A 25,666-nucleotide genomic window follows, 5' to 3' on the forward strand; every position below is an offset into this window, starting at 1 on the left:
TATGAATCATCCTAACGAGGGAGGAAGGGACCAAGACTCATCTTCCGTCCCGCCAAGAGAGCTCTCAAGTGGGTAGAGAACACACACATACACTCGCACACACGACAGAAAAATTGGGATGGAGAGAGAGTTAGAAGTAAGTCAAGGGGCACATCGTTCCCACATTTAAGAAGTAAAACAAGCCACCAGCCTGTTATTCTGTGTTTCAGAGAGAAGCAAAGTCCAAGGTAAAGTGAGCTTTGAACCACATTAGATTCAAATGCTAAGAACTGGACTCAAGTGAAAAACCCTTCCATCGCAGCTCTGGCAGCACAGGACCAAAAGGGCATCTACAGACCTGGGACAATTCTGAAGGCAGAAGGCTTCCAACCACAACTGAAACAGAAGCTCAACTCACTGAAGTGTGAGCCCAGCTTCTTGGAGAGGAGGAACCAGAAGTGGACACGAAAAGTCGATGACTGAGGACGTTCAAGCCTATGTTAACTATAAACTAGCTTCTAAAACGAGTTTTCATTTCACTGAGTTCAACTCTATTGTATACGTCATCTTATGCTTATGATTTGAGTTTTTAAATACCTTCCTCTCCTCCCCTTTCTTCCTCCCCATCCCCTCCCTCCCGGTCTATCCATCCCTACATACCTATTATTTCAGCATAGACTTTGCTGCTTAGAAGGTGCAAGGTAAATAAGGGATTCTTCCATGGAATATTTACCTTCTAGATGTCACACCCACGTAGGTATGCCGCTACCATGACATTAGTCATTAGGAGTCTTATTGTTTAAAGCCACACTGTGTGAATTCTTGAAAAGGGGTGGTGAGGGTCGCCCCACATTTGGGAGCACAGGCAGGGGAAGCAGGAGGGGGCAGGGCCGGCCGCCCTTAGATGCTGCACAGCCAAGGCCATGAACATGATGCTACCTGCCGCCGCCTCTGCCCTATAGGTTGATTATCCTTGACCTAGATACAGAATCATCCTGATCTGCAAAGCTTTTTTTTTTTTTTTAATTTTTTATCGGAGTATAGTTGATTTAAAATGTTGTGTTAGTTTCTGTTGTACAGCAGTGAATCAATTATACATATATCCACTCTTTTTTTAGATTCTTTTCCTATGTAGGTCATTACAGAGTATTGAGAAGAGTTCCCTGTGCTCTACAATAGGTCTTTATTAGTTATCTGGTTTATACAGAGTAGTGTGTAGATGTCAATCCCTATTTACATTAGGAATATTGAATCTCTGCAAAGAGCATAAGTACGATGTCATTAATAACACTGAATTATAAACAAAAGACCTCGTTCCACTTCACTCTGCCACGGTCCAGCCTTACGCCCTTGGGCTTATGACTTCAACCTAGAGGTTAAGAGCAAGGCCACAGAGGCAGCCGCGCCCTCTTCACACCTGCTTCACACCCTCCAACTATACAATTTATTTTCCTTAAACAAAGATCAGAACACGTTTCTCATAGATTTGTTGGGAAGTTTAAATGTAACCCGTGCACACGACACCAAGTGCCCCTTGCTCAGTAAATCAGGCCTATTATTACTAAAACAAGAAGCTGTGAATCTCTAATTCTTAAACTTGATGCAGATCACTCAGGCGTCCCCAGCCTGGGAAAATTCCATGTATGTAAATGTAAATAAAGATGCTGGAGAAATGGCAGTTGTGTGTCCCAGAGGAGACACCAGAAGCCACAGTGGGATTGCTCTAAGCCTCTGCTCTCTGTCCGACAGAATCAGCCCCAGGGTGGCTCTGATTTAGCTCCTGTGTAGACCCTGCCATAGCGACGACCCAAGTCCTCACATTAAAGAGGAAGAAACATTTTAACAGATTTCTAAAAGCATTTCAGGTCAGTTGAAACTGAGTTCTTGTCTCCATTTTGTTAATAAAACGTACTGTCCTTGTAAGTGAATTATTTGTTCTAAGACAGTTTTAAAATTTGAGGGGAAGACTCCAAGATAAATAGTACAGGAGGGTGTGTATGCTATATATCAGGAAAGATTATCTCCCTCTGTAACTGCAAAGACGAATGCTATTGTACTCCTTTCAGGCACTTTTTTGGTATTTGTTAATGCTTAATTAAATATTAATCACAAGAAAAATAGAGGTTTGGGTCAGAAGAAGTTTTTTGTGCGCCATACTGAGCAGACCACGCAAATAATGCAAACAATTCGACACGACAGTCGCGAAGGCTCTACTCTTGTGAGTTGAACTCTTGTTTTACTGAACTAAACAAGGGCTTAGTTCCAAAGAAATTTTGACTCTGGTGAGCCTATTTAATCCCTGAGATATTTGCTTTTATTAATGTTAGTGACATCTTTCAAAGGGCATACTATCGCCAATTATATTTACCTTCCATTTTAAGGTTCCAATTTTAAAGACAAATCCAATAACAATACTTCTTCTTGATCATTAATTCTGCTCAGATACTTGACATAAGGTAATGCTTTGGGCTATTATAGTTAGACTTTGTGAAGTGTGGATAACTGAAAGAGTGCATTTAGTATTTTTATTTGTATTTTCAATTTCACACAGAGGGTAAGACTGCAGGCTTTAGAGCCAACTGCCTTGATGCCAACCTTGGCTCTCCAGCTTATTAGTTACGTGAGCGAGGGCAAGTTAACATTTTTTACACATCAATCTCCTTACCTATAAGATAAGGGTGATAACAAATTAGTACAAAATTCTATTTTCAGGCTAAATATGCATTAATGACATGGAATAGAACCTTGTACATAATCATTACTGTAAAAGTGATGTTTGTTATTCATATTAATACTCTGAATATCTGAGGACCACCTTTATGCCAGGATTTTTTTTTTAGGTTGGATAAAGCATTAAACAAAGTTCACACATCCCTGTCATTGTGAAGCTTTTATTTTAATGAGGCAGATAACCAATAAGCACTGGAAATAAGAAAAATACATGGTACTTAAACGAGCAGCACTAAGGAGGAAAATAAAGCATGACAGAGAACAGGAAATGTTGGAAGGTGGTGAAATTCTAGAAAGGGTAGGTGGTCAAGCATTAAACATTTGCCTCTCACTTTCAAAACCCACCCCACTCTTCTGCGTGGTACTGGGCGCCGCTGGGCCAGAACTTTGTAGAGCACATCGCTCCCCAGCTGGCCGGCTCCTTGCAAGGCCCTGCCTGTAGGGGGCGCTAGAGACAAGCTGAGGAGGAGGAGGAGGAGGAAGGGGCCCTTCTACTTCCTCTTCACTTCCTGCTGGCTTCCTGGTTCCACCGGGGGCCTTTGCAGCCTCCCTGTACTCCAGCATGCTGTCTCAAGCAGCCGAAGCCCGTTTTGATGTTTTCCCATCACTTTCAGAACCGACCTCAGAGAAGTACGTGCACCAACCTCCACCTCGGAGGTGGAGGTGCCCGAGCCCGTGGATCATCTCCTCCAAGCCCAGGGACACCAGCCAGTGGAGCAGCACCTCTCCTTGACGGCCGGGACCAAGCTTGGCAGGGCTCGTCCTCCAGGCTTCTAAACTGTCATCATCCCAGTCGTCTCCCCTTTTCTCCAGCCCCAGGGACGGCAGCTGCTTCCTGCAGCGGCGGCCTCCGTGATACCTTCGTGTTCTCACTGCCCCGCTTCCAGTTACCTGGTTAACGATTCTTCATACTTAGCTAATAGCTTTTCTATTAAATTTTCTCTTTTAAACCCTCATGTGAGTTCTCTCTCCTGGGAAGATTGTGACCGTAAGATGGACAGCAAAGGCTTCACTGAGTCAAAGCTTGCGAGAAGCGAGGGAGTGAACCACACAGTTATGGGGGGAGACCCATGCTGGGCAGAGTCAAGTGCAAAGGCCCTGGGGTCTGCGCCTGGTCTGCACGAGGGATCACCAGAAAGCCTGTGCTTCTGGAGAGTAAGCAAGGGTGGAGCAGGCGAAGCTTAGACCTGAGAGGTTCCAGGGGCCGGATTCCAGAACGTCTCACAAGTAGGGCGACCATGACTTACCCCTCAGAGCAGGACACTTCGGAAGGTGAAAGGGGTGCTGTAAACAAGCACGCTGAAATAACAGGCCTTGATGGGGAACGTTCTGGGCATATTGATTGGAATCGCCCTCCTCTGTGTAAGTCATTGCCACGACTTGGGTTTTTATTCAAAGTGAGGTATAAAGCTATTTGACCGTATTGCATAGAGAGAGGACTTGCTCTGATTTACATTTTAACTGCTCCCAAGAGGAAAACAGGTATGTATTTTCTACAAAACACTGTTTCTCAACTCAGTATGAATTATTTAACTACCATCTATAATAAATGTGGTAAAACATACATAGGTTTTTTAGCAAATTTAATATAAATGAAAACACACATGTACCAGTACATTTACCATGAAATCCAAATGTTATGAATAATTATTGAAGCAAACTTTGGCTTTCTTTTCTATTTTCAAGAAAATCCTTAGGAGTTGTGAAACTTTGAAGTTTAATATGTTAAAAATCCTTAGGCTTTTGTCTGTTCCACATTTTTCCTTCTGTTTTGAAATAGTATAAAGGGTGAATTAGCTTACCTTTATTTCCAGCTGATACTCATGACAGGAAAAAGTAAAGGTGAGAAGTAAAAAATTGTAGCTAAGGATTAACAGGGCTGGGATTTGAGCTCTTACCTGTTTTCAAAGCCAGAATTTTATGTGCCTCACCAAGCTCCATGTATTAAACATCCTTTCTGGCTAATTTTATGACCTTTTAATTTCATTTTAAACATTAAACATAAAACACAAAGAAAGGTACGTGCTGTTTTAATTTGTTGAGGAAAAATTGGAACTTTTTTAAATGAGAAAAATAATTCCTTTGAAAATGAAATTTCAATGATCTTAATTCTTTTCCTCTGCCAACAAAGGCCTATTTGTACTCATACCATTTCTTTTCTCTAACATTCCCATATGTGACAAGAACAGGAAGACGGGAAGCTTCATTTATCAGACTCCACGGTCAGCAGGGTTCCAGCTTGATTCTACCACTGAGATGCACTTAGACAAATTGTTCATTACATATGAATATCAGTTCTGTGCATTGTAGAGAATAAATACTCATCCCTTATCTGGGTTATTCTGTGTCCTACCCAGGCTAGAAAGAACCTCAATTCTGTAACGTTCTCTATATCATATGTATTGAGTAAAAGAGTTTTAACCAATTCAGAGTAATAAAACAGAGACATTTCAACTCCTGTCTTATTTTTGGAGACAGTAAAAAAAAAATCAGCCTCAAAGACAGAGAACATGTGTATCAAGTTCAGTCTGTGTTTCAAACAATAGCCTTAAGTATCTCCCTAGAAACAGGACTGATGACAAAAATAAAGGAATACAGAACTAAGTAAGACAATGGAGAGGGAAAATAATCATCAGCCAGAATTTTGCTTCTCTGATAATGTATTCAGAGTTAGTTTGTGAATTAAATGCCATTTCTCTTTTCTAAATTATATATTATTTATTTTCTTAGAAGCCATATATTCTGTTACAAGAAAAAAAATCTGTGCTTACTTAAAGAGCAGAACAATTAAATAGTTGAATTTGAGAGGAAGGTCTACTTTCCTATTTTGAAGCAAGTTTTCAATAGCGATGTTATTGGTTTGGCCAAAAAGTTTGTTCGGGTTTTTGGTACCATCGTACCAAAAACCCGAACGAACTTTTTGGCCAACCCAATAATTGTTTTTTTTCTAAAATCTATACAGGACATATGAAAACCATCTCTCTGAAAGATCTGAAGGATCAGTATTTGTGTCGATAGTAGATTGAATCTGTGCACCAGGCTCAGATTCTCATCATCCTCCTCTGATGCTGAAAATGCTTGAGGGCTCTCCAATGACATGTGAAATGATCTTCCAAACAACTGCTGCGATCCTGAAGGATCTTCTACCACATGACCCAACCTTTTAATCATCTGGCATTATTCGTCAACATGAGTATTTCTCTTTAACCAGTCTGGATTTCTTGCTATTGTCTGAAGAGGTTCTCAAATTCCCTACACTTTTTTTTTTTTTTTTTTTTAACATCTTTATTGGATTAATCTCCTACACTTTTTATCAGACCGATCTCCACACAGAACACACTTCACTCTTCTTTTCTGGGAATGATGCCAGGAGCTGCCCCTCCACCAGTGGCCAGCGGCGCACTAAGATTTTTGTTTTTTTCCAAACAGAGGGTTATTCTGTCCCAAGGGGGGGTATGGGTTTTACTTTAGAACTCTAGAGGAGTGAGCTGTGACTCACACACTGAGGAAGGCCACAGGTATCTCCAGCACTACTGGACCTCCCAGATCATACCACCTTTTCTCAGAATACCTTGGACCACAGCCTGAACCGGCTATAGTACTCATTCTCCCTCCCTCTGGCTCTAGGCCCTACGTAAGACGTGAAGGCATCTGTTAATCTAATAAAAGTATCCCAGGAGTACTTTTTTCTTCAAGTAGAGAGGGACTTTATTCCAGCATCATTACAGGTAATGCACTGCACACGAGCTAATTGTCAGACGGTACAAGCCCCACCAGGCTGTAAGCAGATAAATCAGCAGAGAGAATTGTACTGAAGTACAGCAAGAGGATCACCCTAAACTTCAAACACAAGACTGAAACTCACTTTACCAAAAACAAGCAAAGGAAAACAAGAAGTCACATTTATATTTTTAAAGTGTCAGCTCTTAAGTAGGAGAGCATCAAAAATATCAAATGATCTGCCCAATTATCTGTGTAATACTTGACTGTTTAGCTGTTCCTTCCCTCTGTGGCCCAGCCTGTCCTGTTTTATAAAGTTTAAAAGTTTCATATTTTCATCTTTGGGGATACTTTTAATATTTTCTTTCTATACTAATTTCTTAAACACACCAACATAACACTTAGCTAATATTCACCAGCTGTAAGAGTTAAGACCAAAAACTTTCCCTTCCTAAGGTTTAAGTCTGGGTAAAAAAAGAAACCAAACAGCTTAAAAAGTCAAATAGTGGAGCCAGTGTCAATTTTAAGAAAAGCACTCTTACCCTGCCTTAGAGTTCTATTTCGATAACTATTAACATTTAACCAGTTAGCAAATAGTTAACCCCGTTACCAAACTAACAGTGTCATTCCGATAGTCACTCTTCTGTGCATAGTATGTGTGGGAAAGATGAACTTCATATCTGATAAAGCAGAGTTGAAAGACAGTTTGCATGAAAGTGCGCCTCTCAACACCAGTTAAAGCTCAGAAAAATGAATATAGGCCTCTAGCAACTGATGTGAAATAGAAAATAGACTGAGGCTCAGGAAAAAAGGAAGAGAAAGAGCTGCAGACGTGGAACGTGAGTGGAAGGAGAGAAAGGAGGAGGACTGGGGACAGAAAAAGGGAGACAGCGAGTGCCAACGGCGGGAAAATCCCTCTCATAGAAGCATTCTTAAGTGAGACATGCGTGGCCCCCAAAATGCACAGCTATTAACTAACTGCTTACCTCTGTCTTCTCAGCAGGAGTTGCAAGGTGCGGCCACTTCCTCTTTCCCTTAGAGGGGAACGTCCCAGCATGACTGAGACCCTGTAATTTTTACTATACGTTTTACTGACGTGGCATTCTCCTGAATGTCCATGGAGTTCACTCCTACTTCCTGGAACATGGGCTTTGATAGAAGGCTTGGAATACTTGTAACTTCCTGATCACCGGGTCTAATTCGCATAATGTCACCCATAGAGTAAACCAGCGTGATGTTCTTTAGAATGTCACCTTGACTGTGGTCCCTATGTACTGTATTATGAAAGACAGCAGGCGAAGTAACACAGCTCTGGGGCAAGACAGGGAATGTGTGCTGCTGTTCTCACTATTTAGGGGCAAACTGTTCTTAACCTTCCCCAATGGTGGTTAGAAAGGAGAAAGCAGTTGCCAGATAAAAGGCCACATACAGAGTGCCAGAAGCTGTGTTGATGTGTTCTGTTAAAATAACAGCACATCCGACACAGCATCTGGGATGGGGCTACCACCACATTGAGAGAAGCAACCTGCCACTGGACCCGAGTGTGCCTGCCTGCCCTTGCTGAGCATGCCAAGGGGGCAAGGTCCTGACCACCCTCTCCCTGAGACATTTCTAGGGCTTGGGTTTTCAGTGAGCAACCTTGAGGGATGGGGTAATGTCTCCTTGTGGACATTATGTTCCCACACCTCTGAGTTCCTCAGCTGTGATGCAAACTCACTGTTCCTGCAGAGCGTAGTCATGTGATGGTTTCCTTGGCTGCGGATAATACATCCATTGTTACACATACAACAGCTTGAGTCCCCTTATCCTTTCTTTAATTCTATGTGAAGGAAATTCTGGCATCTTTACTTCGTTTGCTTACGCATAGCTGTGTCTGGATTTCAGGGCCTCTCCCAGAACACCATGTGGATGAGTTCCCACTGTCCTTGCAAAACAATGAATCCTAAATCATGGGTCAGTGTCCCGATGTTAATAATCCTCTCCTTTTGTGGTAAACAGAATGATGGCTCTCCAAAGATGGCCATGTCCTAATCCTTGAAACCTGTGAACGTGGTACCTTACATGGAAAAGAGACTTTTTAGATGAATTTTAGATGTTTGTGAAGGGGAGATTACCCAGGTGGGTGCAATGCTATCACAAGGTCCTTTTAAGAGGGAGGCAGGAGGGTCAGATTCAGAATAGGAGAGGCTGGTATGACACTAGGAAGAAACTGCAAGGCCAGGGAAGTGGTCAACCTCCAGAAGCTGGAAAGGCAAGTAAATAGATTTTTCCCTAAAACCTCCAGAATGAACACAGCCCTGCTGAGCCATTTTAGACTCCTGACCTACAGAACAGTCAGATAATACATACATATTTGTTATTTTGAAGCAAAGTATTTGTGGTTGTCATATCATCAGCAGTAAACTAACACACCTATTCAGCCTTCCATTTAATATTTCTCCTTCCCCTCTCAGCCTAATTCCCCGAGATCTACTGCCCCGTGTATTTTCCCACTTCCTGCCAGTAAACGTTGGCCAAATCTGAATTGCATTCTGGATAAGGCTTGAATTTCTCTGCTAGGGCTATACTACGACCTAGAGGCAATGAGGAGAGGTGAGAATGGTTCTGCAGGAAAGCAAGCATCATCTTGCTGGACGGTGGGATCACTGCACAGTCTCCATGTCAGGGGTAGGAGCTACTTCTGCTCAAGAGTTTAAAGCTATTTGGGGAGAAATATTGGGGGATTTACCCAAATATTCCTATCCTAAGTCTTAGGGTCCCATTGTCCCTTTGAGAACCCTGAGTTTGACAAAGAAAACATGCAAAGTTTCAAATGGAGCCAATTTTGTGTCGAGGCCACCATTATAACATGATCTTGAACTGATTTTTAGCACAAGAGGTAAGACTATTTACTACAGCTGCCATAGAGGCTCTCTGGTTTCCAAGTATGTCTTAAGTTGTCAATTATCTGCTCTGAACTCACGTATCTGAAAGATTTGCAGGATTTAATTTTTATTTCAGTGTCTTGTCTTTAAGCTATCGCCCTCACCACCTTTAATTAAATCAAAGCTAGACCACTGTCAACCAAAATAACACAATATTACAAGTGAAGGTCAAATATGAGCTGTGGAGCCTGTAGATGGTGTTCCAAGCCACACTTCTCACGAAGCTGAATGGCTAATATTGATTAGGTATCTGACCACTAGAATGCACCCAAAAGGCAAACCAGAGACCGGTAAGGGGACTTTTTGTGCTACTGTTTCTTCCTCAGCCACTCCAATGACTCATTTGGTTTAGGTCAGTCAGCTTTATAGTTTTTGCAGGACTGGAAGATTGCCATGTAAACTGCCCTAAATTTATCATTTTTTCACTCCAAATATATGCTATAATCTTTCTTCTGATGGCTAGCAACTTAGAAGCGTACGGTGACGTAATAAGCTTAAGGGTGTGACAATACAGGTATTTTTTTTTTTTCTAGAGTCCTCCTTATTATCAACATTGGAGTGTTTTTCAGGGTCAGCATAGGAAGAGTGGGGCTTCCGGGTGGAATCTGATGGCTAGGTAGGCTATGTAATGCTTTCTTGGGAAAGTAAGTCTGATGACTGGGGTAGACAGGCAAGTATTTTACCATCAAAGGTTGCTAAGTCATCTGGATGTCCTCAGGGTTGCCAGTTCCTCATATAGCACATTTATAAAAATTGCTAAAAAGCATCCCTACCTCCAGATACTTTACTTCCATCTACAGGAAAACTTTCGTAATGCATTGTTCTTCTTATGACACTTTAACACCATATTCCAGAAAAAATGTGATAATGAATATATACATCTCTAGTGTGTACAATATGAAAGACTCATACTTAGATGTGGTGCCCTGTGCACTAGACACCTGAAGAATTCAGCATGCGTGTCCTCACAGAGTCCTAACTATTGGCTATATATGTTCTTATAAAACTCTAGTCTTACATTGGTCTTAGGGGTTATGGTTTCAGTGATATAAGACCAAGTTGATTAGTAGTAAGGTTTAATCTAAAAGTTCACATAGTTTTCAGTTAATGAAATATAAGAGGCAAATCCAACGTTAAGTAAAATCCCTCTTCTTTCTTATAAAGTCAATTTATGGCACATTCACAGTGGATAAGTGATTGATGAATCACTAATAGTAAATGGATAATCTTAATAGAGAACCACTGAGACTGTCCAAGCATCCTCTTTCTAGTCATGCAAAAACTCCAAGAGTTAGCCTGGAATAAGTGCTATCACAGTAGATTTTACCCTCTTAGACCACGGGCTCCTGAATTTTAATCCAAGGGAATATATGAAGATTTCATGTAAGCACATGATGATATTTCAATTGAAGTAGTTATAAAGGACCTCAGTCATCAGTATTGAAAGATGATATTTATTCTGCATTACTGCCGTATTATTTCCAATGCTTTTAAATTTCTGCTTATTTTCATTGCCATAAAAATAATTTCAAAGTTCTTTACTTTCTTCTAGTGGATTCCTGGCATCTTCCATGGCACCTGCCGGTAAGCATGATAAATATTCCCCAAATTATCTGAGTACCCCTTTTATCTTTATTTTTAAATGATCCCTTAAACTCTCCGCCTCCAATATCTAACAAAAATACCAAAGTTACAAAAACCTAGCGTAGCAGTTACTAAAATGTATAGCATTATTTTTAAAAATACCAAAAGCATCAGTAAAACCCAAAGCTCAAAATCTATATCCACAGAAAATGCTGGATATTGGGAGGTATTATGACATGTAAGTCATATAATCTAATAGTCATGTTTTAGACTTCATCATATTTTCATGCTCAGTAGCATTCAGAACTACTTGTTCTTGTCTTTATCCCCATCCCTTTGTTCAAACACTCCCTTCCCTTGACTTTGGTGTTTTATTGCCCTCGCTCTGCCCAGCATTCTGTCCACTTTCAGGTTCATCATCCTCTACTTGGCCGTTAGATATTGGAATTTCTCAGGCTTTTTCTGCTCCCATTCTGCTACATTCACTCCAGGAAATATAATCCACTCTCAATGATTCACAAAAAATTACAATTTTTTTTCTCTAAGGTGAAACTTGACTACATGATATCTTTTTTATGTCTGAGTAGGTTAAATCATTGATCAACCACATTTACTCCCAACTCCATTGGAAAAGTATAATTACTTTCTGATACTGAACTTTCTCTGAGACTTTGGTCTCATGATTTTCAGTGTCACAAGATCAACTGAAACTAACCACATTCAAAACCAGAATGATGATTTCTCCTGTCTTCATCCACACCCATCTTAGTTGCCTAATTCTCATAATGATACCTTCACCTAAGAGAAAAATATCTTTTGGCATAAGCCAGAATCCTTTAGACCACACATGAAAGCCCTTCATGTGCATGTCAAATCCATGAACAAATCCTGTCAATTTCACTTTCAAAACATTTTATAAGAGAAATTATCTGTTATAAATATTTTAGTCCAGGCTATCATCATTTTTTACCTAAACTACTGCAAAAATACGGTAAAGTTTCTCCATCGTCACTAAAGCCAATTTACAATTTTAACCTCAACTATTACCCCAAGTATCCAGGACAAAACAGCTGAACAAATCCATTAATCATCACCGTCTACCTTAAAAAATTGGTGGTTTCTTAAGTTTCTGTATTGACCTACTCCTTGACACAGGGCAATAATCAAAGTACAGCAAGATGTATTAGTGATTATAGAGATTTCATCTTTGCCTGCAACCAGAAAGTCAAAGGGCAATTCTATCATCCCCAACAACCCTGGTGAAATCAGGCTCAACTGAAATTCTTCCCAGGGCCTACATAGTGTCATTGATCACTTAATCTTAGGGACAAATTTTGAATTTAAACACTTGTAAATAACATACCATTCAAAAGGAAAATTAGACAATATTTGGAAATAAAAACACAACATATCAAAATGTGTAGGATGCACATAAAGCAGTGCTTAGAGGAAATTTTATACTATTAAATGCTTATATTATCAAAGAAGAGTTCTCAAGACAATCGTCTAAGCTTTGCCGTCAAGATACTAGAAAAAGAAAATAAGTTCACAGCCAACCAAATGAAAGGTAATTGTAAAAATAAGATATACAATGTAATTGCAACCAGAAAAACCAATGGATAGCATCAATGAAACCAAAAGGAAGTTGTTTAAAATGAGTAATAAAACAGATAACTCTCCAGCTAGACAGATGAAGGGGGATGGGGGAGACACAAATTAACAACATCAGGAGTATAGGACATCACTAGCATCATTCTAGACCCTATAAACATAAAAAAAGGAATATAGTGCAGTTTATGCCTATAAATTAGACAATTTTGATAAAAACTGAGAGATTCATTGAATGACAGAAATTACCAAAGCTCTCTCAAGGAGAAATACATAAACTGCATAGTCTTATGACTACAAGAGAAATTGAATTTGTAGTTAAACTTTCCACAAAAAGCATTCCAGGCCTAGATGACATCTCTGTTGAATGAAATCAAACAATTAAAGAAGAAATAATGCCAATTCTACTCAAACTCTTCAACATAATAGAAGATGAAGGACCGTTTCATGAAAACACTATTACCCTGTTACTAAAACCAGACTCAGACATCAACAGATAATTTTCAGGCTGTATCTCTTATGAACATAGATCTAAAACCTTCAGTAAAATATTAAGAAACTGAATATTAAGAGACATACAGAGCAGTACAAAATGATTATGTATTCAAACTGTAGAAGTGTAAAACATATAAAGCAAAAACTGATTAAAAAATAAATTCACAAGCAAATTGGAGACATCAACTCCCCTACTTCAACAACAGAACAATTAGAAAATCAAGGATATAGAAGAACTCAACAAGACCATCAACCAACTGACATTTACAGAAAACTCAACAACAACAGAATACAATTTTTTCAAGCACCCATAGAATATTCACCAATATAAATTATACCATGAATCACAAAATAAACCTAAGATTTTAAATGACTGAAATCATAGGTTGTCTGACCACAATGGCATCAACCTAGAAATCATTAACAAGAAAGACAGCCAAAAAAAATCTCCAACACTTAGAAACTAAGAAACACACTTCTAAATAATCCATTGGTTAAAGAACACATCAATTCTATGAATAAGTCTCATTCCTTTGGAAATAAAAAAAAATCACAGTGAGTAGATAAAAATATAACATCTTAAAATGTGTGGAATGCAGCTAAAGCAATTCAGAGAAGAAAATGCATAGCACTAAATGCTTAAGGTAGAAAAGAAGGAATATAGCAAATCAATCTAATTTCCTGCCACAAAACACTAGGAAAAGAAAAACCCAAAGGATGTGCACGGAATAAAGATAAGATCAGAAATCAATGAAATTGTGAGCAGAAAAACAACAGAGAAGCCAATATAAGAAATAACTTTGCAGTAGTGGTTAACACAAATCTACACATGTGATAAAATGACATAGAACTATACACACGTTTTGCTAATGTCAATTTCTTGATTTTAATATGGTACTATAATTACTTAACCAATGGAGAAAAGTGGGCAAAGCATAAACAGAACCTCTCTGTATCATCTTCAACTTCCTATAAATTTATAATTATTTTAAAATAATAATGTAAAAAAAAGAATGCTCAGAAAATGACAAGACACTTCACTAAAACAGAAATATAGGTGACAATTAAGCACGTGAAATGGTTCAACATCACTAGGCATTAGGAAAATGCAAATTAAAATTACCATGACTTGCTTCTACATATCTTTCATAATAGCTAAAATTTTAAAAATACATATATACAAACTAACAATAATGGACTCTGGTCAGAAAACAGAGCAACTGAAGCTCTCATTCATTGCTGGTGCAAATGCAAAATGGTACAGTCACTTGGGAAAACAGTTTGGCAATTTCTTATAAATTTAATCATTCACTATCCTGAAACTCAGCAATCCCAATCCCAGGTGTTTACTCAGGTCAGCTGAAGATGTATGTTCCCACAGAGACACGTACTTGAATGTTTAATAGTATTTCTATGCATAATTACCAAAACTTGGAAACAAACCAAATACCTTTTAACTGGTGAATGGATAAACATACCAACAACCACCACTGCAATGGAGTGCTGGTCAGCAATAACAAGGAATGAGCTGGTGATTTATACAACAAAATGAATAAATCTCAGATTAATTATGCTAATTGTAAAAGCTCAAAATGCTACATACTGTATCCTATTTATATGACCTCTGAGGACAGAAAAAACTCTAGGGAGAAAAAAACAGTCACTGCAAGGGGTAGGGCATGTGTAGGAAATGACTACAAAAGGGAGACGGGAGTTTAAGATGAAGGAACGGCTCTACATTTTTGTTGTGTTGGTATTACAGGTCTTTATGTCAAATATGGTGGTTTATGTCAAAAATGTTGGTATTATAGGTCTTTATGACAAAACCCATAGAACTCTACACCTGAAAGGGTAAATTTTCCTGTATGTGAATTATACCTCAGTATTAAATAGGAACGAAAAGAGAATGGCTAATAGGAAACACAAATTAAGATGATAGATTTAAGTTTAAATATATCCCTTATCCCCAAAATACATATTTAACCTGATCTTTTAAAAGAAAATCTCAGATTGGATAAAATTATAAAGTCATCTAAATACTCTTAATCAGATACATATGTAAAAGATAATGGCTCAAAGAGTCTAAAAGGATGGAAATAATGTATCATACAAATACTTAGCAAGAAAAAAAAGGTTTAATAATATCAGAGTAATTAGATTATAATGCAAAAATTGAAAACAAAATGCAAAAGTATCATTTACTTTCACAGGGGACTTTTAAATGTATCTTAAAGTCTGGTAATAGAAAACAATAACATTTGTTGCATCTGATTTTATTGGCACATAGTAGTCTTCTATGTGTTAATTAACCAAGGAGGCCATTAGGCTGAGATGGTGCTAATGCCACAGCAGCCTATGGAAGCAAACCAAAATCTAAGCCTGTAAATGCCTCAAGGTTACAAAACCAAAACCTAAGGACAACCAATCACAAACAGCCAACTACACTTTAAGCTACAGCCAGTCGATAATGTCTTTACTTTGCTTCCCCCTTTTCTGTACGAAAGTCTGACCCTGAGCTCTTGTCCAGAGAGATCCTAACCACTTCCAGTTCGGCACTGCCCAATTCAAAACCATTTTTGCTCAAACTCTTAGAAATTTTAATATGCCTCAATGTATCTTTTAAAATATATTTGAAATATTTTAAATGAAATAAGCATAAAAAGCAAATCAATGCAAGATACAGTAAAGCTCTAGAAATTTTCAACCTGGAGAAATTTCCTAGGAAGTCAGCTCTACCCTTTCATTTCTTTGTCCACTTCTGGTCATCACAATCTCATTTGAGTATCCCCTTTTATGTCTGTGCACACCTTATACACACACACATCCCACACATCTAAAATTTATATTCACAATAACTAAGGTTTTATTGAGAAAGCTATCAGCAAAGACTGTGGATACTCAGGATCATACTTTTTTTTCTAGCAACAAGTTAACAGTCCCCTGGTATTAATTAATAGCAGCAAGGGATGGGTAGGGAATTTTAAAAGGCAAAATAAAAGTGATCACTGAATAATGAGTGATCGTTAGACACCTGGGGCCATAAGCAGCACTAAAATAGAACAAATAAAGACGGTCAACAGGAGATTCAGACAGTGATTTGAATTAGAAAAACTAACGGGTGTGTCCTTTGTAAAAGCATGAGATGTAGTCATTCAAGTCTGAAGGCTGAGCATATTTTTATGCCAGATCTGCATATCATGGACAAGTCTGTTTAGACAGTAAGTAGTAAGGTATCAACTGGAATTTATTGTACCTCTTGATATCTGGGAGCAACCCGTTTATTTGCCTGGCTGAAGTTTTGCTCCCACACACTAATTAAGGTAGGAAGACTTGCAATCTCCCAGAAGTATGGCCAGACGACTGCCACTGTATCCCCCTTGATGAGAAAGTACATAATAAAATTAAGGCAAGTAATTGGTGTGAAAACGTCTTAAAAAAAAAAAAAATCCATGCTTAGGAAATATTTTGAGAGGTGCGAGGAGAATAGGGTAGTATGTATGGAGCATTTCCTGAAAAGATTTCATGGAGGCAGAAATGTCATTTTGCTTTTTGCTGGGCCGCCAGCCTGTAGAGCAGCAGCTATGCATAATCGATGCTTAAGCAAAGTTTTTAAACGAAGGAGTGAAAAATGGGATTCCTTCCCCTGCCGAAGGCAGATAATGCCAGTATTTTCGAAACGCTGAGAAAAGCAAGTAGGTCCAAGTTGCCTTCTCTAACCATTGTCCCCTCAACGGCATCAGCCAAAGGGAGAACCCAGGCTGTCAGAGATATGTCATGAGGCTCTGAATACAAGAGATGAGCTAAGGTTTGGACCCCTGGTAAGAAACCAGTCCACTCTCGAAGGGTGATTTACCGGGTTTGTTTCTGGATTAGCTTGACTGAAAGACCCAGGAGTCCACAGTAGATAGTGAGGAGTGAGGGCTGGGGTCGAGGTAGGGAGTTTAATCGAAAGGCTCATTTAGGTTCCAGGCTGGAATTTCCTTGAGTAGCTGGTGATAATGTGCAGAAAGTAGCTGTGTAGACAGGAGCATGAGTACACATTCTGGGCAGAGAGTAGCAGAGCCGGGATGACACGTGGCCCGAGGGAGAAAGAAAGGGCAAATTTTTTCATAACTTTTCAACTCTAGTGCGACTCAAGATTATTTTCTGCACTTTGCTGTTGTTAAACGATAAGAGTTCGAGCAAAATTCAGTTTATAACGGGCAGCACCAAACAGGAAGTAGTTAGGAACGCTCCACCCACAGGAACTTGGAGAGACGTTTATAGAGAAAACAAAACAGGAAGCAAAGTAAGGACATTATTGATTGGCTGTAGCTTAAAGCCTAGTTGGCTGTTAGTGATGGGTTATCCTCTGGTTTCCATTTTGTAAGCTTGAGGCATTTTTAGGCTTAGATTTCAGTTTTCTTCCATAGCTGCCATGGCACTGAGTCTAAAGGCTTCCCTGAATTATTTTAACAACTATTATGATAGAACTTTTTATGCTTTCCATTGATTCATTACAAATAAATGTTGAACTCCTACTTTATGTTATGCACCACTCTTTATGCTAAGACATAAAACAATGGACAAAGAAAATCTGTGCTCTCAGGACTTATATTTGAATGGGGAAAGGAGGGGAAGCAGATAAAGGACAAGCAAATAAATTTTACATATATGTGTGTATATATATGTATATCAGTACAACACGGTAAGTAAAGGGGGACAAGGGGAAAAGAAAAGGTTAGCAATCGGATTTGATTGCAGTTTTATGACAAGTGATCAGAGAAGGACTCACCGATAAAGTAATTAAGAAGTCATTAGCAGAGGTATTTAGGTCATGAGACTGGATGAAATAACCCAAGAAGTGTATATAAAAAGAACAAATTTAATTTTTAATTTTTTTTTCTTTTTATACTTACTTCAAGAGATTTCTGCTCTTTGCAACCAAACAAGTTTGAATTAAAAGAAGAATTGTTACAGGAAGTAGCCAGAAGTCCCTGATGCCACTTTGTTCCCAATTCTGGATCTTAGAATGCCCAGCTATGTTTTGCCTCTCTCCTTTCATTAACTCCCCTTTATTTGAATTAGATTGGTTCGGTTTCCTTCAACTATCACCCTTTATGAAAGAAACTTAATAATAAATTTGGCTTCAAACAACACTGTACTTGTTTGGTCCTCTTAAAAACTCTCTGTATCCCTCTGCACAATTAGAACGAACATAAATATTGCCATTTGGCTAGGCCCCTAAAACTAGTTTTGCAGTAATTTAATTTTGATCTTCTTTAAAAACGATTAAGGCAGAGATGACAATAAGTCATTACAAGTAAATTATTTCCTTAAGTAGTGAAATATATAATAATGTCTACTTTCAGTCTGTAGAAAATAATGTTAAAGCAAGCAGGATGTCGGCCATACTTTTAACAACCTTCTGTACTGGCTGACTGAAGAATTCTCTGGAGACAGTCTGTCAAATATATCAAACAATGACACTCAGAAATTGTTGCCTGCTGTAGCTGAAGCCTTCTGATATATTTTTCCAGTACTTTGTAGAATCAGAGACCTTTCTGTATCCAACCAAATTTTTTTTCCCCCTTCATTAAAAAATTTAGTTCTGGTTTGTTTATTCTTGAAACAGACAAAATAATACTCCTTACTTTGTTGAAACCCTTAATGATTTTCCCCCGAAGGCTTAAAAGTAGATGGCCAGGATAATGAGCAAAAACCAACTTGAATACACTTCGATTTTTTTTTCTCTCTAAAATATTAGGCATATTTTTCACCTGTTCAATGTGATAATGTTGATTGTTATTTTGATGCAGCAAAAATCTGAATTCCAGGCTAATAATCAATAAGTTCTATTGACTTGTCACTTTAAATAGACCACTGTGCTGGAGAGTTATAAAGACTCTCGCGGGAGGGGAGGTTAACACTATACTAGCCACTGTGCCCTAGGTAAGCCTAAAATCTAATACTTGTGAAACTGTTAGATCACACTGAAGTACCAGAGATGTATCAATATAATGTTGACAGTTAGACTGTAGAAGGAGAGAGCCACGTGGCCTGGAGAATTCATGGAAAGCTTCTCAAAGGAGAAAAGTCTAATAGGGGCCTTTTTAGAGGTTATGAAAAAAAAAATTGTTCTGATTCCCTTTAATGTTCCACTTAACGAACAATTATTGAGTATCCACCATGCAGAAAGTATCTTGCAACATCACAGGAAAGCACAGACTTCATAAACTCGAATAAGACCTTGCCTCTGACCTCAAATGATGGCAGAACTCCTGGAAGTAGGAACCACTGTTTATGCAAAGACCAGGTAGATGAAGGAGGAGGGCATGAGCTTCAATGTGATTAGTCTCAGGTTTCCTTCCTAAAGCATTTTTATTAAGGGAACGCTTCCTTTAAAATCTGTTCTAATGATGCAGTTAATGAGAGAAAACTGTATGGCATTTACTAATAAGGCCAATGGGAGGGACCAGTTTTTAAGCCTATTTCCTCCCCACCTCCCCTAATTAGATAAAAAACCTTAGTGGTGAAATACAGAGAAAATGTTAAGTGAACTATTGTACATACAATGGATTATCACGCTTTCATTTTTTATTGTACTATGCCCATCCTATAGCAAGACAGGAGTATAAACACAGACAAATCAATATTGACTGTTATCAGTAGGGACAGGAAACCAGACAGACAACACTTGTGTAAACCAAACAAAATCTACTTATCTACATCATATAGAAATAGTCTGGTCCTGTAAAGATACCCAGCAGAAAGTTCTGCAGTATTTTTTAGGACGATGCAAACTTCCTGGGCCCCCAAATCTCACCAGTTGGGAACGGATGACAATATGTAGACTGAAAATGTTACATCAGAAATTCCCAGTGAGATATCATAATGCTAAAGATCTGTAGGATTTTGTAAAGTATTTTTCATAATCTCTTAAATTCTTCTAACTTCCCTAGATGTGAGAAATTAGGGAAACAAAGAATTGGGAGAATTTTGTCAACTTTGCATTTGTTTTTGGAGAAACGATCATTTAAACAGAACATGTCTGTTTCTAATGATCTGATAACACTGCCCCAAAGGACAAGAAAGACAATTTTCCAAAAGCAAGGGCATAATTCAGGTGGTTATGGTATCTGAAAAATACGGAAAAGCATTTTATCCTGTGATAACTATGGCTAATTTTGATATGACAAAAATAAAAGCATATAACATTTAATTTTTCAGCATCCATGTATGCTTAAGAAGGTAAAAAGACATCATTGATGTAGGTTTCTAAGAGACATCCAAAACATTTAGAACTGCTCAGAACGTTTCTGTGTAACATTCTGATACCCTATTAATGATATTTTTTTAAGTCTGAGATTTGTATAATCTCTCCTTTAGCTTTCTGTTTAGTTCATTTCCTAAGATTTTAAGTCCAGTGGGCAGGTTCCATTATATTTAGTTCCCAATGTACAAGAAAATTCTCTAATTCAAAAGGATTGGCAATGCTTGTTTCAAAGCTGGAAATCAAAATGTAATTTAATCATTTATTTTCAGATTGATTAGTTGTCTACTGGAACAGTCAACAAAAGATGGCTAATTACAAAAGATTGAGATAGAAAGGGTGCTATTTACACATAAATAGTGTTTCCAAAATGGGAAATCCAGGGGAAAAAAAATCACAGGGCTTAAAAGAGGATTGAGGAGGACTGAGTCAAGTCCTCCCCCCTTCACTGTGAAAGTTATGATTAAAAAAAAAAAAAATTGCTTGCTACCTCAGCTGGAAAAGGTACTTGGACACAGGTAAACAGCTGCCACACAGGGATTTTTATTCTGCTGAGCCTCCTGTAGTTTAAGGGTAGGAGGCAGAGACTTGAGTAAACCCTGTTTGTGTTTGGAATGCAGATACTAACAGCCTTTCTTGGTGTGCAAGGGCCAGGAGTATTTGGATTTCATGCTGATCCTGGGGAATCTTGAGAAAGAATTGAGGAAAAGGTATGAAGTCTGGTACTAAAGTAGAGTTGCAGGCAGACGGCCAGTGGATGGCGGGGGAAGATGGCTCCAGGCCAGGCACTTCCCTTGGAGGGAACTCAACCCTCACCTGCATCTCGGCAAGCAGGCTTGCACCTGGAGAGAAGGCAGGATCGTGTGGAAAAAAAGCTCTAGTTCAGATTCCACATATAAATGATATCATATGATATTTGTCTTTCTCTGACTTACTTGACTCAGTATGATAATTTCTAGGTCCATCCATGTTGCTGCAAATGGCATTATCTCATTCTTTTTAATGGCAGAGTAATATTCCATTGTATAACTAATAAGGACCCTACTGTATAGCACAGGGAACTCTACTCAATACTCTGTTATGGCCTATATGGGAAAAGAATCTAAAAAGAGTGGATATATGTATTCACTTTGCTGTTTACCTGAAACTAACACAACACTGTAAATCAACTATACTCCAATAAAAATTAAAAAAAAAAAAAAAAAAAAAGAAAGCTCTAGTTCATGACCTGGTCCCCACCCTGAGAAGCATGCTCTCTGCAACCCGACTTCATGTACAGCGATGTTCTCTGTCCACAGTGACAGAGCATGGCCACAGCTCTGCAGTGCTGGCACACGACCACAGTGCTGCAATTGCCATTACAACAAAAAGCAGATTTTCATCTCCATCAGGAATCACGGTGTGAACAGTGCAAAGAGCAGAGTTCCACCTGCTTGAGAGCAACTGAGTGCATCTGTCAGCGATGGGGCTGCAGAGCCTGGTGTACGTAGCCTCGGGGGCGAGGGAAGGAAGTGTGTCTGGTGTCATCGTCCAGTCTAACCTTTTGGAGTTGGGATGAACTTTGTGGGAGGTCCTACTCCATTTCTTCCCAGACAAGCGTATCACAGTGTTCTTCTTAATTTTCCAGAATTCTTTACAGTAGCGGTGCAGCTAGAGTTATCCTGTTGCACCGACTTTGGGTGGTTTGTCATCTCTTCATAACCCCCCATCCTAATTATTGGGCCCTAAGGGTCAGCCAGTCTAGATTGGCCCGAAAGGTAAAAATCATACAACCAAAGTTTTTAACAGATGGTGAATCTGCACAATTCTCCATGTTTTGTTTCCTTGTCAGTTTTTGTCACCTGTGCGCATAAAGCTTCATGCATAGATTTACACCAGAGAAATTCACAAGGCCCTTGTGTGTATAGATCAGTTTTTAAATCTGTATGGCTATTCAGCTATTCAAGGGCTATTTAGCCCTTTTAATGTAAATGTGGTTAGTGAAATTGAGGAATGAAATTATTTTATTTAATATAAATTTAAATAGCCCCATGTGACTATTGGCTACTGTTTAGACAACATAGGTCTATAAGATAATAGGAAAAATGATTATTTTATTTAAATCTGTAACTTAAGATTCTCATTTTTGTCAGTATAAAATGTCTTCCCCACCAAGCTACCAATGAGAGGCTAGCTTACAGTTACAGCAAACTGCTAAGTGTTGTTATACACAAAATTCTCCACTAGGTGCTGGTATCTCCTCTCCTACTGAGCGACTGGTAAAAAAGGAAAAAAGAATGGACCCTGATGCGGGCAAAAGAAGAATAAGCAAACAGTAATGATTAAAGGCCATTTTATCTGGAAAACATTAGCCTCTGATTAATTGTGAGTTGGCTAAGTCACAACCCAAGACCCCCAAAAGGGTCATTTAGCCACTTTGAAGCAATTTATTGCTTATCCAAGTGGTGAAATATTTTTATCAAATACTGGAAATGATGGGGAGTTAGATAATATTGATAGACTGTTTTGTTCTTTTCCTGTACTTTAACTTTTGCTCACATAAATTAAAGTTATCATCTACAACTATTCGCAGTCTTCTAGTCTCTAATAAATGCTGATGGAGACAGATGTGTCAATAATATGTACATTCTACCATTTTGATGAGCAACGTTCTTCTCCATGACAGCTAATGTTGACCACTTTAAAAATTATGACTCTACATTTTAAATTTATGTTTGCATTGTTCTTTGCAGAATGCAAAATGTGATCTCCACTTTTAGCATCAGGACCATTTTTGATGGATGTAAATGGTGGCCAACAGAATGCGACTCAGAAGGAAAGACTGACAGTCGACATCAGTTCCCTGATTTACGGAGTCTTTCACTCTCCTGAATCAACTTGAAGAAAAAGAAGTACTTAGCACTTAAGATATTATCAATGACAACTTGCCATTTTCTATGTGGATTAAAATAGTGCGAAGGTAGTTTCATGCCTGACTCATACTCTGATTATCACATACTCCTGACATCCTATTGGCAGGCATAGGTAAGAATGTATATTACATTTCAGGATTTGTTCAACTTTAGTTGATGAACAACAGATTATGAGACTAGCTTTAACAAGTACTGTTATGCCCTATCCACATCACCCAATTTGGAAACAGTAGTCTAAAATATGACATTTCGAGGGCACAAGAATTATTGGCACTCTTGCATGTAAGACGGTAAAGAGCTTTCTCCCTCTCTACGCAGTAAAAAAAGAATGTATTGGTTAAAAATCCAGGATAAATCACATGTACTTGCCTTTTACCTTCAGTGCTTCTTATATTTGTAATGGGCAGTAGCAACATTATAAAAAATTTGTGAAAAGACCCTGGATGACTTCTGAATGATATCACCTGTGAAATCAATCTTTACACGCACCAGTCCCCAATCCTATTTAGTTGCACTTAAACCTACATCTTATAGTTACTTAAAAATGTATTTTTTTAAAGAAAAAAAAATGCTGCTACTTTCTACTGATATAAAATTGTAGTAAATTTTCCAAGAGTTTGTTTCAAATATGTACATATTTAGAAATAATGTTTATGAGCACTAAAATGTATGATTCTTATCAGATCTGTTTTACTCTTCAATGGTAAGTTATAGCTGTGATATTCACTCATCTTTCTAAAAACTCCACTATGTGAGGACAATCACTTCCCCATTGCTGTGGACAGAACTGTGTCTCCCAAGATTCATGTTGAATCCTTAATCCCTAGTGTGACTGTATTTGGAGACGGGACTTTTAAAAAGGAAATTAAAGTTAAATGAAGTCATAAGGGTGAAGGGCCCTAATGCAATAGGACTGGTGTCCTCATAAGAAGAGAGCACAAGTACACACCTCCTACAAGCCGGGAAAAGAGGCTTCACCAGAATCCGACCACACTGGCAACTTGATCTTGGATTTCCAGCCTCCAGATCAACCACGACAATATTTTGTAAAAATAAAGCGACTTATTGCTCATAAGAGCGAGATAAAACATGTCAGATGTCCTCAGTATACATGCATATGAGTGAATGGTGCCCTATATAGTTATATAGCATACAGTGTAAAACGGCAAGCCAAGATGGGGTTATCCTTCTAGAAACAAAGACTGGTAGAAGACATTAAACAAATGCAGGATCATGAACGAAATAGATTCTATAAGTATCAGGCTCTAGCATTACACATTGAACAGACTGAGTATATGTAACACCAATAACCAATTGAGTGCAAAATTTGTTACTCAAATAGTAAAGTAAATTTTTACTAAAGTAAAAATTAGTTATTCAGTGAATGAAAATCATATATACCATATTGTTAGTGTACATGAAAGTCAAATTTGTAGATCTACAATGTTCATGTATCTAAACATCTAGAAAATCCAAAACATTCATCTGGCAAGAATATCACCTAAGGGTTTCACGTTACCATATTTCACTTAGAAATTTAACAACACTATCACTTACTTGGAAGATAAATATAAAACAAATGATTTTTACCTCGGTATTCAATAACTTCTAAAGATCCTTAATCTTAATTGATGAATTCATTTTTTAGTTAAATAAATTCCCTTTAACAGCAACTGTGTGACATTATTTATTAGTACAGTACATACTGTAAATCTTATCCTCAATCACTGTCAAACAGATAAGATTAAAGACGTACGAAAAAAATCTGTCTGTGACCTGAGGGAGCTGCTGTTCCAGACTGAAAGCATCACTGACACAGGGTCCTGTGAGAGGCTCGTCCCCCCTGCTCTGCCCTGGAATATTGGTGGCCACATGGTTCCAGCCTCCCCTGTATCTTCTCACTCCCCCCCTTCCCATATCACCATGACCTAGAGACTCCCCTATCGGCATCGCTAAGTTTCCTCTTCCTCCCAGGATCCAGAAGGCCAGTTCTCATGCTGACCAAAAATGCAGCATTTCATAGAAATATTAATTCCAAACTGTTCCATATCAAACTCATTAACTTCCTCTTGTCTCAAAACAGTGTTCTGTTTTTTCCAGTAGAGGAGACCTGACAACCAAACAATATAAATGACTTTGTCAGCATCGTCTTTGGTTTTCTGCTCTTTATTCTTCCACAATTCAGTTCTGAAAACTCTCTCCTTTTCATTCCCTTTGTTGCATCCCTGAGTACACTTGACCAACTTTAAACTTTTATCTTCAGTAAATCTTCCTACCTGTAACCAACTGTCCTGTTAAACAACTGAGTGTTTTCCAAGTTTTTGCAGTATTACCTTTTCACTTTCAAATGCTCAATGCCAGAAGCTTACAACTTTTTAGCGTGGCATTTAACGAATTCTTCCATCCAACATTATTCCAAGGTTTTAATATTGTCTCCTGTTTCCACCTACTCCATTCCTTCC

The 25,666-nt window shown here is 38.4% G+C and overlaps 1 protein-coding gene across 1 annotated transcript in view; it reads right to left on the minus strand.

The window, feature by feature from the left end:
• Positions 1 to 25,666, minus strand: part of LOC309611186 (uncharacterized protein) — a 792,706-nt gene that overhangs the window by 257,560 nt on the left and 509,480 nt on the right. The window lies entirely within an intron of this gene.

Source organism: Balaenoptera borealis (genome assembly GCF_965194805.1).
Source record: "Balaenoptera borealis genome assembly, chromosome: 14".
Taxonomy (NCBI): Eukaryota; Metazoa; Chordata; class Mammalia; order Artiodactyla; family Balaenopteridae; genus Balaenoptera; species Balaenoptera borealis.